The sequence below is a fragment of the Acanthaster planci genome, linkage group LG13, assembly GCF_054643075.1.
Source record: "Acanthaster planci isolate LZ-2023a linkage group LG13, COTS_SCS, whole genome shotgun sequence".
Lineage (NCBI taxonomy): Eukaryota > Metazoa > Echinodermata > Asteroidea > Valvatida > Acanthasteridae > Acanthaster > Acanthaster planci.
In genome coordinates, this window is record NC_141789.1 from 2977764 (window position 1) to 2992819 (window position 15056).

Sequence of the window (15056 nt, forward strand, 5' to 3'; positions counted from 1 at the left end):
GAATAGATTGACGTCAGCAATTCAGGTCATCACTATAGAGACCGGTGGTGTGCTTTCAGGCAAGGTTGTGGGTTCGCCGATTTTAATGAAGAGACTGCGATCAAGTAGCACCTACTTTACTAGGGAGCTGCAATCAATTTCCACCTATGGGTGATCGATTTAAAGAAAATGAGTTTATTTACTCAATGTTTATACACAAGATTTTCACTCTTCTGTTTCAAATAATTCAAACCGGTGGTGCTTTACGATCCCGCACTTCTTCACACCCCTACAACCTGGAACCTAATGGAATCGACCATCACGGCGGCTCAATCGGTAGTTCGGATCTCCGGCAACTTCCAAATATGGTGAGGAGTTCCTTTCGTAAGCAAGCCGAGTCTTATTACTTCCGACTAATTTGCATGACATTGCAACGTCATCGAGTATATGCCACGCCTGGATAAACAATCCGAAGATCAACGAACAGGTCCGACTGGGCTTCGGTTCCTGGGAATCGCTAGGCACAACTGAATAGTAAACAGAGGCAGCTTTGATACTACAAGTTCACGTGGCGAGAGTTTGCATTAACCCCCATTATGCTAAGTGTATTCAATTCCTGGTAAAAAAAACCTTGCCTTTTTCTGTAAGCGTGCTGCGATATGGTGGTCGTTGTTTTCAGTGCACAGGACGAACACTGCCAGTGTATTCCTGTTACTACAGTTACACAATTCTCGTGACCTGAAATACCATCTGGTCTCCTCTGACATGATTTTCGTGGACCTGTTTTTGGGGGGCATTGCAGCCAGTGCTTCTGAGGCTGCAAATGGCGTCCCGGTGGATAATCAGGATTCGGGCCGGCATGGTAAGCTGTTGTTATTTTGTCGTGTGTATTATCAACGTGCATGCTTATCTTTGTCCCGCCATGATGCGTGTGACCGTCAGGGGCAGCTAAAATAGTCGCACCGACCATTTATCGAATATATTTTTTTATCAGTCTGCATGTGTGCATTTCCCTTCCCGTATGCTACACGCTTTAAATTCCTGATCTGAAGCTGCGTTCATTTCACCAAACAGAGACGATTCAGCTTCAGAAGTAATGAGTAAAACTAAAAGAATACACTCCTTTTCTTTGATATTTTTAGCAAAACTTTTATCCTGTCATTTCAATAATTCAGTCGATCGATGCTCATTAGTTTTTTTTATGCTTATTCAGTGTACTTGCAAATGTATACCGGTACCCTAGGATTTTATGTACTAAACAGCAGGCAAATGCTTAATACCAATTTTTAAAAAGTCGACAAAACTACAGCTCAATGTCCGCTCACATTTGTCACTGTTGGAAAAGATCTGGTGATTTAAGGAATAATTTAGTGTAACCTGCACCAACGAAAGTGATTAATAATATTTAGTGGTAAACTTTGGTCTCCAGGAGTATTGCTAAGTGAGTCATGAGTTTGTGCGGCAGCTAAGGAAATCCCTGTTGTAGCAGCGAATGGTATGCGTCACAACCTCAGTCCTGAAGAGTTTAATGTGTGACTTCCCCCTCAGTCATGCTCTGAGCCTGTCAGCAGTACTATTATGTACATGTGCATGCAACCAATAATATTTCAAAAGTTCTAAACTCGTTACACCTGAGAGACCTGCATGGACTGATTTCTCCAGCATTTTCTGCGATTGCCTTAAGGCATCACCGTGAGTGAATGACCAATTACAAATTGTCACCTTTCACCCGTTTTTGAATGGTAATGTGCATGCATCATTGCAAAGACATGCCTCGCTGTTTTTGTTTTTAATTTTATCTTACAAAAAACTAGGCATACTGGTACCAGGTCAAAATAATCTGGATATTGCTAACATAAGATTTTAATCTACAATCTTGACGTTTTTGTGGGCAATGCAAAAATATTGGTGGTTCCATTTGCCTCGCCACCAGGACTATCGACTTCATCAAACAAGATAAACGAAATCTCGAGGACGACGACCTATCAACTACATCAAACAGATCAGAAAAAAATGACTTAGGGCAATCCCAAACCACAACCTGTCTAACTAAGTTCAGCACGTACCAACATGGACATACTACCTGTCTACGTACACTTTCCTGTCCATTGCGTATGGTACCATGAATTAGTTATGGTTCCGTCTGTGGTTTACTTGGATCGTGAGGACAAAACTAGACCTGATATATGACCCGGAACTTCCCTGTTTCTGACTGCACTAGAACCACATAAGCGGAATTTCCCCTGACAGTATAATCCATGCACAGGACAGGACATGTCATGTCCACCATAGAATACCGAGCATGTACAGTACTGTCATGTACAATGTACTGTACATGTGCATCTGTCTACCGTACACGTACCGTAAATAGGCCTACATGTACAGTACTTGCCCATGTAAATGTACATTTTATAAGCGCAACGTGACCTTCGTTGTGGTTTCCCATATCCCTACATCAGGTATGCAAATCAATTATCTGAGATCTACATGCAGGCCTACAATGGCCTTGGGATGTTGACTAGGCGCTGCAGGTTGGTCTGATTCGCATACACGGGTGTACTTTGGATTACATATCGTCAAAATCGAAATTCACATTTTAGTTTGCCCATTATTTTCATTTAACCTCAATGAATATGTCAAAAGATCGTCTCCTCAACTGACGTTTGTAATGGATGGGAACTTAGTTGCCAATATTTATCACAAAAATGTGTCCGATGACTCAATTTTTTATCCTCAATAGATATTAAAATTCACTGCTAAAGTGTAATTTTCCACTTGATGTGAATTGCTTTTTAAAAAAGAGTCATGAAAACTAAGATGCTTTGGCGTATGAGTAGCATTTTATGTTGTAACTACAAGTTACGGAATGGTACACATTCTGCGGGAGATTGTGGTGTGCATCGCTTATAACACATTACGTTGTTTGTATGTTAAAAACATCTACACACAACTTGACTACACATGTGTAATGTGAATAAATAGAAGGTCACTGCCCCCACGGATTCAAAGCAGCCGGTTAAACCTTAGTAGCGAAGACTCTTTTGTACCGTTATATGTAAATTAATTATAAACCACAAAGTGGTGTCCCGTCCCCTCCCCTGCCGGTAACGCTTGTAAGCTCCCCAATCTAATTGTTAAGTCTAAACAAACAGCCAAGCCCTCCCCTCCCTCCCGAAATTCCAAACCACATCTGAACATGCCGCGAAATTCTTTTGCGGTTGACAGTTCCGCGCAGCGACCCACTTTCCCACATTCCTGGCCTGGCATGGCCCTAGCAACCATTCATGGAATTCACAACACACCAAAACACTCCGGGTTCAATGGGCGATCACTGCGGGACCGTTCACGCTTGTGCAACTTCCCATTCAGCCCGTGGAATTCTTTGGAAATTTCGAGGCCGCCCTATCAACGAAGGGGAAAAGTGCTGAAGACGATTTGGTCGAGTCGGAAAATTTTACGGCAATCTCTGTAATGTTGGAACATAATCACCGTATTTTATGACGGAAAACACAGCTCCAAGGGTAAGACAAATTCTCTCCCCTTTTTGTTATTCGTACAATATTGAGAATAAAATGCACAGTCAAACGAGATACATTGGGAGTCGCATGCAAGCTGTTCTTGAATTTTCTTTGTGAAATGTATGCGTGCCACTGAGGGAATTCAGTTCCAAATCACATTAGAATCGAATCAAATGCTTTAGGTAGCACTCTGAAATATGTAGTGTAGGCCTATATGAATTCAATCAAATGTACATTTAAAGGTAACATGACCTTAGCGCTTGGTGAATATCCAATAGATCTTGCGTACAACTAAGAGAGTTTAAACGTGTTGCAGTGTTAGTTTTCAAAGACAGCTGATGTTTGCCAACATGGTTTCACATTTCTGCAATTCTTTGGATCAAGAGAATATCAGTAATCATTTACCAAGTACTCTTTAAATTGAACCACATTTCTGTTGAATACACAACAAGTGAAGAGCAAAATATATAGAAGCAAATGTCAATTTTGTGAATGGCTTGCCGGGAATCTGGCAGTATTTACTGGCAGTTTTCAGATGAAGACAAATATTTGAAGGAAATCTGACGACAAAAGACTTTCCTGCAATGCTTGAATATAAACCTAACAAATTCCAAGTACCTCGGATGAAAATAGGTTATTTTGAGAGCAAAGAAAGAATTAAATACACAAGGCAATTCCACAGAAGATGATATTCCTTTGGACGACGAGTTCCATAAACGTCAGCAGCCCCTGATTTGATATTCAGCACTGAATACATGCAAAAGATATTAAGCTGCAGTATGCCCATAGGAATGAAGACGCTGTGCTCTCAAGATGGTGCTATGAATAGCACACACATACACACACACACAGGCCTGTGCCTACTCATTTTAGAGCCTGACAAAAATAGCTCTAGAGACAAGATAGTGGCTCCCCCTCTCGCACACACACATACAGGCATACAAGCACACAAAAAAGGGCTGTCCCTGTAGTTCCACTACTGCGACATTGTTGGCTGCATCTCTGCACCCAGATGGCTATTTCGTCATGTTTGTGGAGAATGGCGTATCGACGTAAAACGCCTCGGTCCCCAGGTCTTTTACATCACACATGGCATCAATATAGAAAGGAAAGTGTAAATCTGCCGAAAAGACAACAAAAATAGGCTTTGAACCCATCTGGACATACATGAATGGTCCTGACTGCAACTATTTTAAAGCAAGCTGGCCAAAAATAAATGTCCCCATTTAAAATAAATACCTAAATACGGCTGGACTTTGGAATTAATTGCAGATACCCCTTTCTAATCACCTCCACATCATATTTTTGCACAATGGGGTACTTTGACGTAAAATGGAGTTAATGTTTGAAAATTAATTACCACCTGGCCTGCATCTGCGATATCTGGAGTTATTTTGAGATGCTTTGTTTTCCTGGTCCTATTTTTACTACTGTTCATCCTGTCAGTGAGATTACTAATCAACTTAATTGATTTTTGCCATCTTATAGATAACTGCATATACTTTGCGTGGATGCCGTTGCAGATGCATGGTGTTACCAAAATTGCAAAATAAAATAGCCAAATTGTTGCGAAACACTGTGCAATATGAAAGTTCACATATGGAATCCATGCTGTTAAACATCAAATTTGCATTTATGAGGTTTCCCCTTCCCCCCCCCCAAAAAAAAAAATTAAAGTGACAAAAATCTCTGAAACTTCAAAACATCTTCAAGTTACATGTAAGATGATTATACCCAATTTAAAACCAACCAATTTTAAGTTGCCACGTTTGAGTTTGACTATGCCACTTTCACTTCAAAATTATTTGTTGATCAGAACCGGTGACTTGTCCATGCATGAGTAAGCTTCCGCACTATCTTTTTCAATTACTGATCGGCAACTTCCTGTTTGTGGAACGACGCTATCCAACTTTGTCAAGCACATCATGTGTTTATGGTTTTACAATTTTAGTTTGACAACACATGGCCAGTCCCAATGGCATCTTTGTGTGCATCTAGTAGTGTGATTCTTTGTACAGGTAGTGGTTTTGGTTGTAAATACACACGTATAATGTAACCAAGGTTGAGACGACAGATTTTAGCTTCTATTTCGGATTGTGTAACAAGTACTTCGTTGTTCCTGTGGTTAACCAACCCATGGTTTTGATTCTAGGATAAAGCTACACACAGGCAGCTACCGTACATTATGTACACCAGTGTATTGAATGATTAGGCATGTACATGTACTGTACATACACACAATTTCTAATATTTTTAAAAAGTTTACAACTTTCTAGGATCGGCAACTTGCTTGAAACAAGTTGGCACCCTGTTGCTGGGGTAGATATGGGAATAACAAGGAGGCTTTGTAATTCTGCCAAGAGTAAGGATTTAGCTGGGCCATTTCAATCCTTTGAGTAAACAAATTTTGCGTGTTGCCCTGACAACAATATTGCAACAGCTTTTGTCCCTGGTTTTTTTTCACTGCATGCTGAATACAACACAGCTTTGTTATTGTCAAATGTGACCTTGCATGCGAGTGCTTTTGTGCAGAAATATTTCCTGCACACCTACATTCTGTTCAAAATCAACTTATCCCTTTCCAGCACCAACAAGTGTAACTAAATATAAACAACCACCTTCAAATTTCCTATTGTCCTTGGCAAATTTTATTGGTGGTTTCTTTTTAAAAATATGACTCAATAATGTGCCAACTGTTGAAGAGAATATAGTAAAAGAAATACAAAAAGTACATGTAAAAATATTTGCTGTTTTAAACATTGGTATAACAAAAGGCCTGAAATAAATTCGAACAAGCATCCTTCATTACAGGCACTTTCCTTGGCTATACACGCAAATACATGCAGGTGTGCACAGATTTTGAAAAAATTAGTTGCCCTTTTTAACTGAACAAAGAAATGGTCTTTTTAGTAAGAGAACAAAATCTCACTGGGACCAAACTTTACGCCAAGCTCCTGCCGACAGCTGAATACGGCATCCATCAAACCACACTGCCTCACAGGCCACTGCACAGCGCTGCTAAATCTTATGGAATATGCTGATCCAGTAAAAAAAAGAGGTAACTGCTGTACACATGTATGATGATCGAAGTATGTTTTCACAAAGCTATAAATGTTTATACATCTCTGCACTACATTGAAGCATGGAAGCGAAATCAATCGACCACTTGGTGAAAACCCAACTGTGGTTCTGTTGATGCCATGGGATTCAAGGTTGCATCTACATGTATTCTTGCAGGCATGGGTAAAAATACATATATATACTAGTACGTGAGAATTTGTAAAGAAACAGCACTGTGCCAACAGAAGTGAATAAAAAAAGAGAACAAGTATACATGTATCAGTGGTAAAGATTCCAAACATGGTATGGATTTATATGAATGAATTGTACACTCTCTGTTGTAACAATGAAACAAAAACCAAACAATACAAAATAAAAATAATAGGAATACTGGCTTTCAAACCTACATGTACATGCAAAGGCGTACAATCCATACGAGTAAAGAGGAACATAGATAAGGTGCCAGTCCTGTGTTCAAATGCGGAGGTCATTACTATACACGAGCCAGGAAACTGTTGAAATTTCCAGCAATAAATGATGTTCAACAGTATAACCAGATAAATATAACGAGGGTCATCTGTTTCAAAATATGTATGGCCTGAGAGTGCATGCCCACTTCCTCCCTTTTTGTGCACAGCAAAACCCATGGTAAACACTCATATCAAGTTTACTACTAGTGCATGCATGTACATATTCTACTTCATTACCATTATTATGAACAGTTAATTGCATCGTATAACCGTGGACATGTACATTTATGGAAGGGTTTCCATCCTGTTTCTACATGTAATAAAGTCACATCTTCATGACAACCTTAATACTGACTGCATATGATATAGCTCACGGTTATGCATGTCAGATTCCATTTTCGTGTACATGTATACATGTAAAAAAAGTACAGGAATTGTAGGAGATTATATTGCGAACGAATATTACACAGTTGGAATTGGAATGAAAATAAAGTTAACGGCAATCAAATTTTGTTTACAATTTTTAATCTGGCTGACAGTGCACAGCATCTACTTCAAAATATTTATCCCCCAAAACTTGGACACATAAACCTTTTCCTGTTTTTGCACAAGGGAGGAGGACCAGAATATGACTAATCTGAATAATCGGCTGGGGGGAATGGGTGTCTTATACCAAGACTAGGATGAAAAATTAATGGAAGAGAACAGTTCTCAGAAAAACACCCAGTACCTTGGGCACACTTAATCCCCTTTTTCCTGTTTGTGTGGAAGGGAGGGGGCAGCACTCTGACAAAATATACTGGCAGATGGCACCCAACTTTGGGGTGAACAGTCCCCAGAGTGAAGAATTCTCCGAAGGAATAAATAAAACACCCAGTACCCACAGGATTCACCTTGTTAATTACGCCCACTACAATGACTAACCCAATCAACTCTATCCTGGCTGTTATAGTGCCCCTATACCCTACGGGCATTGAAATATGCCATTCCGTGTCTATCGCAGCCTTTTGGAGACAGGGCAAAGAGAGGCGAGCATATATGCAGGATTAGTGGCCGCTGTCTCATGACAAATCCTGGTGACGTGCATGCTTATTGACAGTACCAGCAAATTTGAACCCAAGCTTGAAAAGAAACGGGTAGGAATGCAAAAAATAGCGTGGAGTAAGAGGAACCTGGGCCCTGTAGGATGAGCTGACTGTAAACTACCTTTGACGTAGGAATTCTGATTAAATACGTGGAAAAGCATCTTTTGCACCGAGTCCGTTCTATTGGGCAGCCATGGTTAGGAGAAATCAAATTACAAAAATGTACATAAACAAGTAAGAGTATAAATTTATCAATGATGACAAGTACCGCCACCTTTACATGCTGTAATTTGACAGTGCCATTTCCTAGTTTTCTCATAGACAAATAGACTCTGTTTACAGTTGTCATAACACTGATAGGATACGGGCAGTATAAATAATACAGTTTTCCTAGATACACCACTAAATTCTCTACCATGCAGTACCTAAGTTGGTTTGTCAAAAAATCAAGGCTTTCCTGGAAGAGCCTGAGAGAAGCGTAAGAAGAACCCATTTAAGTGGGCAAGCCCAGTCGCCAACAATGGCAATAAGCGGATTAAAAGGTCGACAGCATAAATCCTTTTCATTGTGCTGAAGGGGTGGAGGTTCCTTTTGTTCAACTATCAAAAGTATCCAGGAGGATTTCAGGGCATCCAAGTGCTGATGCATTGCTGCCCAAGAAACTGCATTCAGCAGATCAGAGTAAGACTTCCAAGAGGCCTGGAGCTCTTTCATCGACACACATGAGTAATTCCGCTACAATAACCGAATACATCTCTTGACAAACTACAGTACAAAAAACTACAAATGTCAGCGGCCATTTTCGGGGAAATTACAAATGTGGATGAAGTGGTGAGAATAGCAAAAGTGTACTTTTTTGTTTTCTTTTCCTTTGTTAATACCTATGATGCTCAGTTTTTACTAAGTACAGGTATAACACTCCATGCTGTGCACTGCTCATGTCACGTCTGTGGCACATGCACAAACCGGTACCATACCAGGATATAAATAATGCAGTCAGCTTTTCATGTTTAGGCCTACAGTACAGTGTACACTGCTATAGGTTAAATAAAATCTTTAACTTCAGAATGGTTGGTTTTCGCAAGCGAAGTTGTGGACTAAATCTTGATAAATCATCATGCATCTGGAAGTACCGGTAACAGAAAAGCCTAACCATATCAAATACACTGGCCATCTTGTAACTGAACAAAAGGTGCTGCAAAACTGCACAGTAATCACTGTGCAGAGTTGTGCCTTTATTTCTCCTCCTCTACTCTAAGTACAGAAGACCTAATATTTATCCAACTTAAAGTCACACAAATATTTTTCACAGTATACCAGTACATTTATGCACTGCATGTACGTGGATGGACCACTTTTAAGTAAGCACTAGCTCCCACTTCACTGAGTTCCAAATGGGTATTCAAGGGGACGTACATGTACATGGTTACAGTACCACCATTCATTTGCAGTGTTTGTGCTTCCTGGTTCAAGTGATGTCAGTCTAGAAAGGGGAAGGCAAGCGCAAAGGGAAGTGCAAGCATTTGTTATCTCATTTAAGCATTTGAGACTGACAACGTTTCCATAAGAAGGATTCCAAAATTCAATCATAGTGCAAAGAACATGGACAAGATAATCAATTTGGATATTTGTTATTATCATGAGAAAGAAGGAACTTTATAAGGCAAAAGTTGGGATCCATGAATGATTCACTAAGCACAGGATTTGAATGCGTCCGAATTTTAAACAATGAAATACAGAAATTGAACCACCAAGAATTTACATTAAGTTCTTTGTGATTAAGAATGGGAAGCTTACATACACGTACCCTCCACCTAAGACACGCAGCACCACCGTGATAAAAGAATTGATCTCAAACAGAATATGCTAAGATGCAAACTAAATACCCTGTGTACATGTACATCCACGGGATGTGGGCGTAATGCAGGGTGAAGTCTTGATATCTCCTCAAATGTTAAAATGGGATAATAGCTGCCTTTGTTTGTTAAGTCGTCATACACTAAAAAGCAAAGTGCAGAGTGCAGCACACCTGCTTGAACAATACTGAACCCCTTGGCCTGTTGTTTCCCCTCTAGACGGGGACACCCAACACCCAATGTACCCATTCGGAAAGTGTGTAGGTGGGCACACACAACTCCCTATCTGATCAAATGTTCGGGCTGGTTTGCAAATGTCCAATTCCTGTTTCACTTCTACTCCCTGTCATCGAAAGTCACCCAATACCCAGTGTCGCCCATTTCTGTAAGCGCTAGTGTGTGGGCGGCCTCTTGTGAGGGACCTTCCTCGTTGCTGGGTTTGCCCGGTTAAGGGGTGCGACTGGGTTCCAGTTCGGAGTTCGAGACTCTTCAGTCTCCGTAACAAGGCTCCTTACCCAACCAATGGCTGAAGAGGTGTAATTAATGAACTATGAGTGTGAGGTTTCAGTCCATGAGTGCAACCCACCTCTTACTGTACATGTCTTGCACTAAAGCGGGTTAGTAGGTACATGAAACTCCACTTCCTGGTTCAAAGACAATTCATATTTGATCTGCAAATTATCCAAGTATAGAACACCAAGAACTAGTCAGAGATCCTTATTTTGCCCACGCACATTTTTGGCCCATATGAACAACATAGAATACATTGTTAACCCTGCACTCAATTTGTTATTTTATATATTTTTTTTATTTTGATATATTCACACAAGCACTGTTCAGCATTAGTACAACCAAATACATGTAGTAGCAAGCAGTAGACGAGCATTCTGTCTTTTGATATCAATTCATTATTAAAAGGACTTTTAAATTATGAAGTGCAGTAGGTACACAGTATTAACTGGGGTTGTGACAATGCAGATTTAAGCTTGATGAACTGACTGGCTGAATCACATTTTGTAAGTGTTGGAATGAAAATGTTTTTGCCAAAGCCCTGGCATGGTAATGGCATGCCATCGAGTATTCATTGGTATCTCCATGGTCAGCTGCTCATCCATGCATGACCATTGTTGCTCTGCCTGTACACACTGAGTGCATGTGCTGTACATGTACTCTGTGTATAGTGTAATCTTGAACTTGTACGATGTACATGTTTGCTTGTACATGTATGCCATGATAAAATATGCAGTGGTGAAGCATATGTTGTCATCCATGCATAAAGTCAGGATACAAGCTACTGTACAGATATCCATGGGCTACTCAACCTACAGTCCCATTCAACAACTGAGGGCAGCAGATACAGTCTACATGACCTGCACAAAATGATCGTGTACATGTATTGCATACATCATTAAAATGTACATGTATTGCATGTATGCTCCTTGAAAAATTGGGAAATGAACCAAGTGGGCAGGTGAGGGCGGTATACCACCTCTGTGGCTGTGTTCAATTAACAGAACTCAGACAGGTTTACACACCCTTCAAACACATGGTTAATCCAAAAATTTGCACCTACTCTGAGAGTTCTTGGAGGTGTTTCAAAAGTGTGAAAAACTTCTGTAATTTACTAATACCTGACTAATTCCAGGTCTCTGTTTTTTCTTCATTTCTCAATGCAGATTCACAGCAAAGATAGTCTAAGCACTGCTGAAAAAAGATACCAGTACGTAAGTCTACATACGAATTGGGTCTTAAGCTTAGAAGCCCTAAGTTGTTCAAATAAGTATATTCATTAACCAACTGTAACTTTTAATTCCCTAAAGCCCAATAAATTTCGAATCTTCTGGCATTTGGTAATATGATTCTGCTGTCTAGCGATAATTCTAAGACGGCCAGGATTCTTAAGATAAGTAAATGTAAACTACAGATGCAAATTAAACCTTATAACTGTTGTAATTTCATGGAATGAAATTATATTTTTTTATGTAAAAATTGTACATTCTGCTTATGTTCTAGAATATGTTTGAACATACAGTATATTTTACTTTTTGAAACCAATTTGTAATTTATTCCCCTAAAATTACAAAATACTGTACATGTAGATTGTTTCCTGATTTTACAGCTTTCAGAGCTATTCATAGTAAACTTTTTGGGTACAGATACTTAAGGGTGGGTCCGGTACAATATTCAAAGGGGGGGCACCAGTTGTTAGACTATCAGGCATCAGCCATTCGTAGCCACTCCCTCCCCCGCTTCCGCCACCAGTGTCCAAAACCAATATTTTGGGATTCAAGCTAGCTGTAGCCCTGTTTCACACTTTGCCTTTAAACGATTAAGAATTCTGGCAGGTAGGTAGGCTCAATTTCACAAACACGTTTAGTGCAAATTTTCATCTCTATTTGTCAGAATAAATATCTCAGATTACACTTACAATTTAATAAACACTACACAAACAAACATTTCGGCCTATGACATCTTGTGTCCTAGTACCAACGAGAACAGAGTGAGTTCCTTCTACATATGTCTTGTTCTAGTTTCTTGAAGACTGTACCTTTCTGCTTGGTCATAAAGTGTGACCCCTTTCCCCCTCCAGCCCTCCCAGGCCAGGTGTCACGCTTTTAAAAAAAATCCAAAATAAAACCAAATTTTGCAGAATTTGTTGCCTTACCTGGGAGTGTGATACCACGAGTTTGGGATTAAGTTCGAAGAAAAAATTCTACAGACTCGGAGTACATAGATGCATGTACCGGTAGGCTGGGCCAAGGGCCTACATTACAAGTGACAGCTTGGTCATAAACTATGTCCCATTTTCCTCTTAATTCCCTGAAGTGTCTCGCTGTAAAAGAGGAATCTAAAATAAAACCAAACTGTAGTCATACGAGAGTGTGACACCAAAGTGAAACACGTAGGCCCTATTCCATAATTCCAAGTAAGGACTGAGCATGCTAAACCTATTGCCAATGCCATGATCGCAGAAGCACTCATGACTTAGTTTTCATCCTTTATCTCCTTCCCCAAAACTTTTGTTTTACAATCTGTAGTGGCTAATCCTCAGTTGCAAAAGTTATTTTTACAGAATTTCATCATCATAACCAAAATCTTGTATTACTTACATCATTTCCAAGAAGTGTTCTCCGATTACTCCGAAGTTAGTCGACTCGGTTTCATCAACTTTTTGACACTGCATGTACACGTGCAGAGCCAAAATTCAATAGGCGCCCCAGACATGCCGGAGGCTTTTATCGTCTGCTCGCTGTATCACACTGACAGAAAGTTGCTTGCTGCCCTCTTGTGTTTAAATGTGACAAAACTTTCTACATAAGGGTCCAGTCCACTAATTCAAGCCCCATTGAAAACAGTGTAAAATCAGCACCGTTCAGGGCCCAATAGCATGCACGCCAACATCCCTGAGATTTCTGAAACACAAATGAAATTCTTGTCTGGTCATTTATCTTTCAATTTCTTTTCAATTTTTTGCGGGTTAACCAATTACATTTTTAATTATTCCCACAAAACGAAATCACCCCCCAAAAAGTGATTTTTCCGAAGTCTGATTGCAGCCATTTTTCAAGTGGCAACCCTCAACTTTCTCGGGCACTTAGGACCATTTTTCAACCGTAGTTTTTAGCCCTTCTGTCCTCATATGAAAGCTAAAAGACCCAGGGAGTTGATCCTGGCAACGATTTACACAATCTCACCATTTTGGGGGCCAAACAATCTCCTTTTCAAAAGATACTGCGGGGGGCACTTTTAATGCTAATGAGCTGGTCAAAAATTCTCACTTGAATTAGTGGTCTGCACCCATAAGTGGTGTGTCCCCGCCCACGCCTTTTTGGGGGGGTTCCAATAATTTTATCTAGCGCCCTCGTTGGCTTTATTTTGTGGGAGTTAGTGCTGGTTCTCTTTGCATATATTTTTATTTCATTATTTGTGATATAATGCCCGTAAATTTTGTTTGATTTTTAGAGGAATTTTCATTTAATATCCGAAGGCTCAACTATTCCTTCCTCCATGGTTTCACATTTGTTTTAAACCTTAAGGTTCTTGTATTGGATTCATTGTTAGTCAGCTTTGGGAAAAATATTCCCTTTTTGCACCACCAACTGAGCTGGGAAGAATAATTTGAAGTTCTTGATGCAGTGTCGAGAGGCTGATTTTATTCAAACTTCCTCTGTTTTTTGGAACAAGTCCAAGTCAGACGGCAGCCTGAAGCAGTTTGGCTCAGTACCAACAAGACATGATTGAGAATCAGAAAAAACTCTCAAACAAGCTGAACAGCTGCTTGTATAAAAACAAAGCACATTATACAAAAACATATTCAATGGGTGCATAGGTTCAAGCAGTAAGGTGAGGTAACAAATCTTGGCTCCAAGGTGAAAGTCTGAATTTGGCACAGGTCTAGGTGTTGACGTTTTGGTTGAAATGTATGTTATGTGTAGTCTCTACAGATCACTAGAAAGTCCCAAGACCGCATTAATATCCATTTCTTTTTATTGCGCTTACATATAGTTCACTTGTGATACAAAGCACATGCATTTCCATGTCTTAGTTGGAAAATAGCAGTATCTCTGATTTTTTATTGCAGTCAGTGAAATTCGAATAGATTTCTGGCTTGATGAAACTCTAGGATTTCATTTAGAATCACATCTTTTTTCAGTGGATCAAAAGGTTTTCAAATATTTTTAATTTTGGTCACATTTAAAGGTCTTTACACTATGATGGAATTAAATTGATACATTTGCAACATGTACCACACATGGCATTCTGATCAATGTGCATATCTCCATACAAGCCAGATATTAATTTCGATTTGTGGAACACTGTGTAATTTTTAAGATTAGAAGTATACAGTACAGTGACTGCAAGTTTTGCCTTTCCTTAATATGCATAACTGTTTATTCTGCACTTTCTTTGAACCTTCTTAGAAGGCACGGCCACGACCGCTAGATTACCAAGATTCAAATAGGTCAATATATATATCTCTCGAACAAATCATCAATAAAATTACCAAAACCAACTGAATTTATTCTCAAGTGTTCTCTTATTTATTTTTTGTCTTTGAAGTCTCCATAGGAAATAAATAAGCCCAAA

The 15056-nt window shown here is 39.6% G+C and overlaps 1 protein-coding gene and 1 long non-coding RNA gene across 3 annotated transcripts in view; one reads left to right on the forward strand and one right to left on the reverse strand.

Annotated features, from left to right (window-relative positions):
• The window catches only part of bin3 (bridging integrator 3), a 72497-nt gene that overhangs the window by 52551 nt on the left and 4890 nt on the right, over window positions 1–15056 (reverse strand). The window contains exon 1 of one of the 2 annotated variants that reach the window (XM_022230821.2): window positions 13079–14235. The exons of the other annotated variant lie outside the window; for it this stretch is intronic. The gene's annotated coding sequence lies outside the window, so the exon portion shown is untranslated. Of the gene's footprint in view, window positions 1–13078; window positions 14236–15056 lie in introns of those variants that run through there. 2 annotated transcript variants of the gene reach the window in all.
• Window positions 437–14987, forward strand: LOC110977048 (uncharacterized). Its single transcript, XR_002597904.2, has 2 exons — window positions 437–841; window positions 11645–14987. It is a non-coding gene; the product is annotated as an uncharacterized LOC110977048 (long non-coding RNA).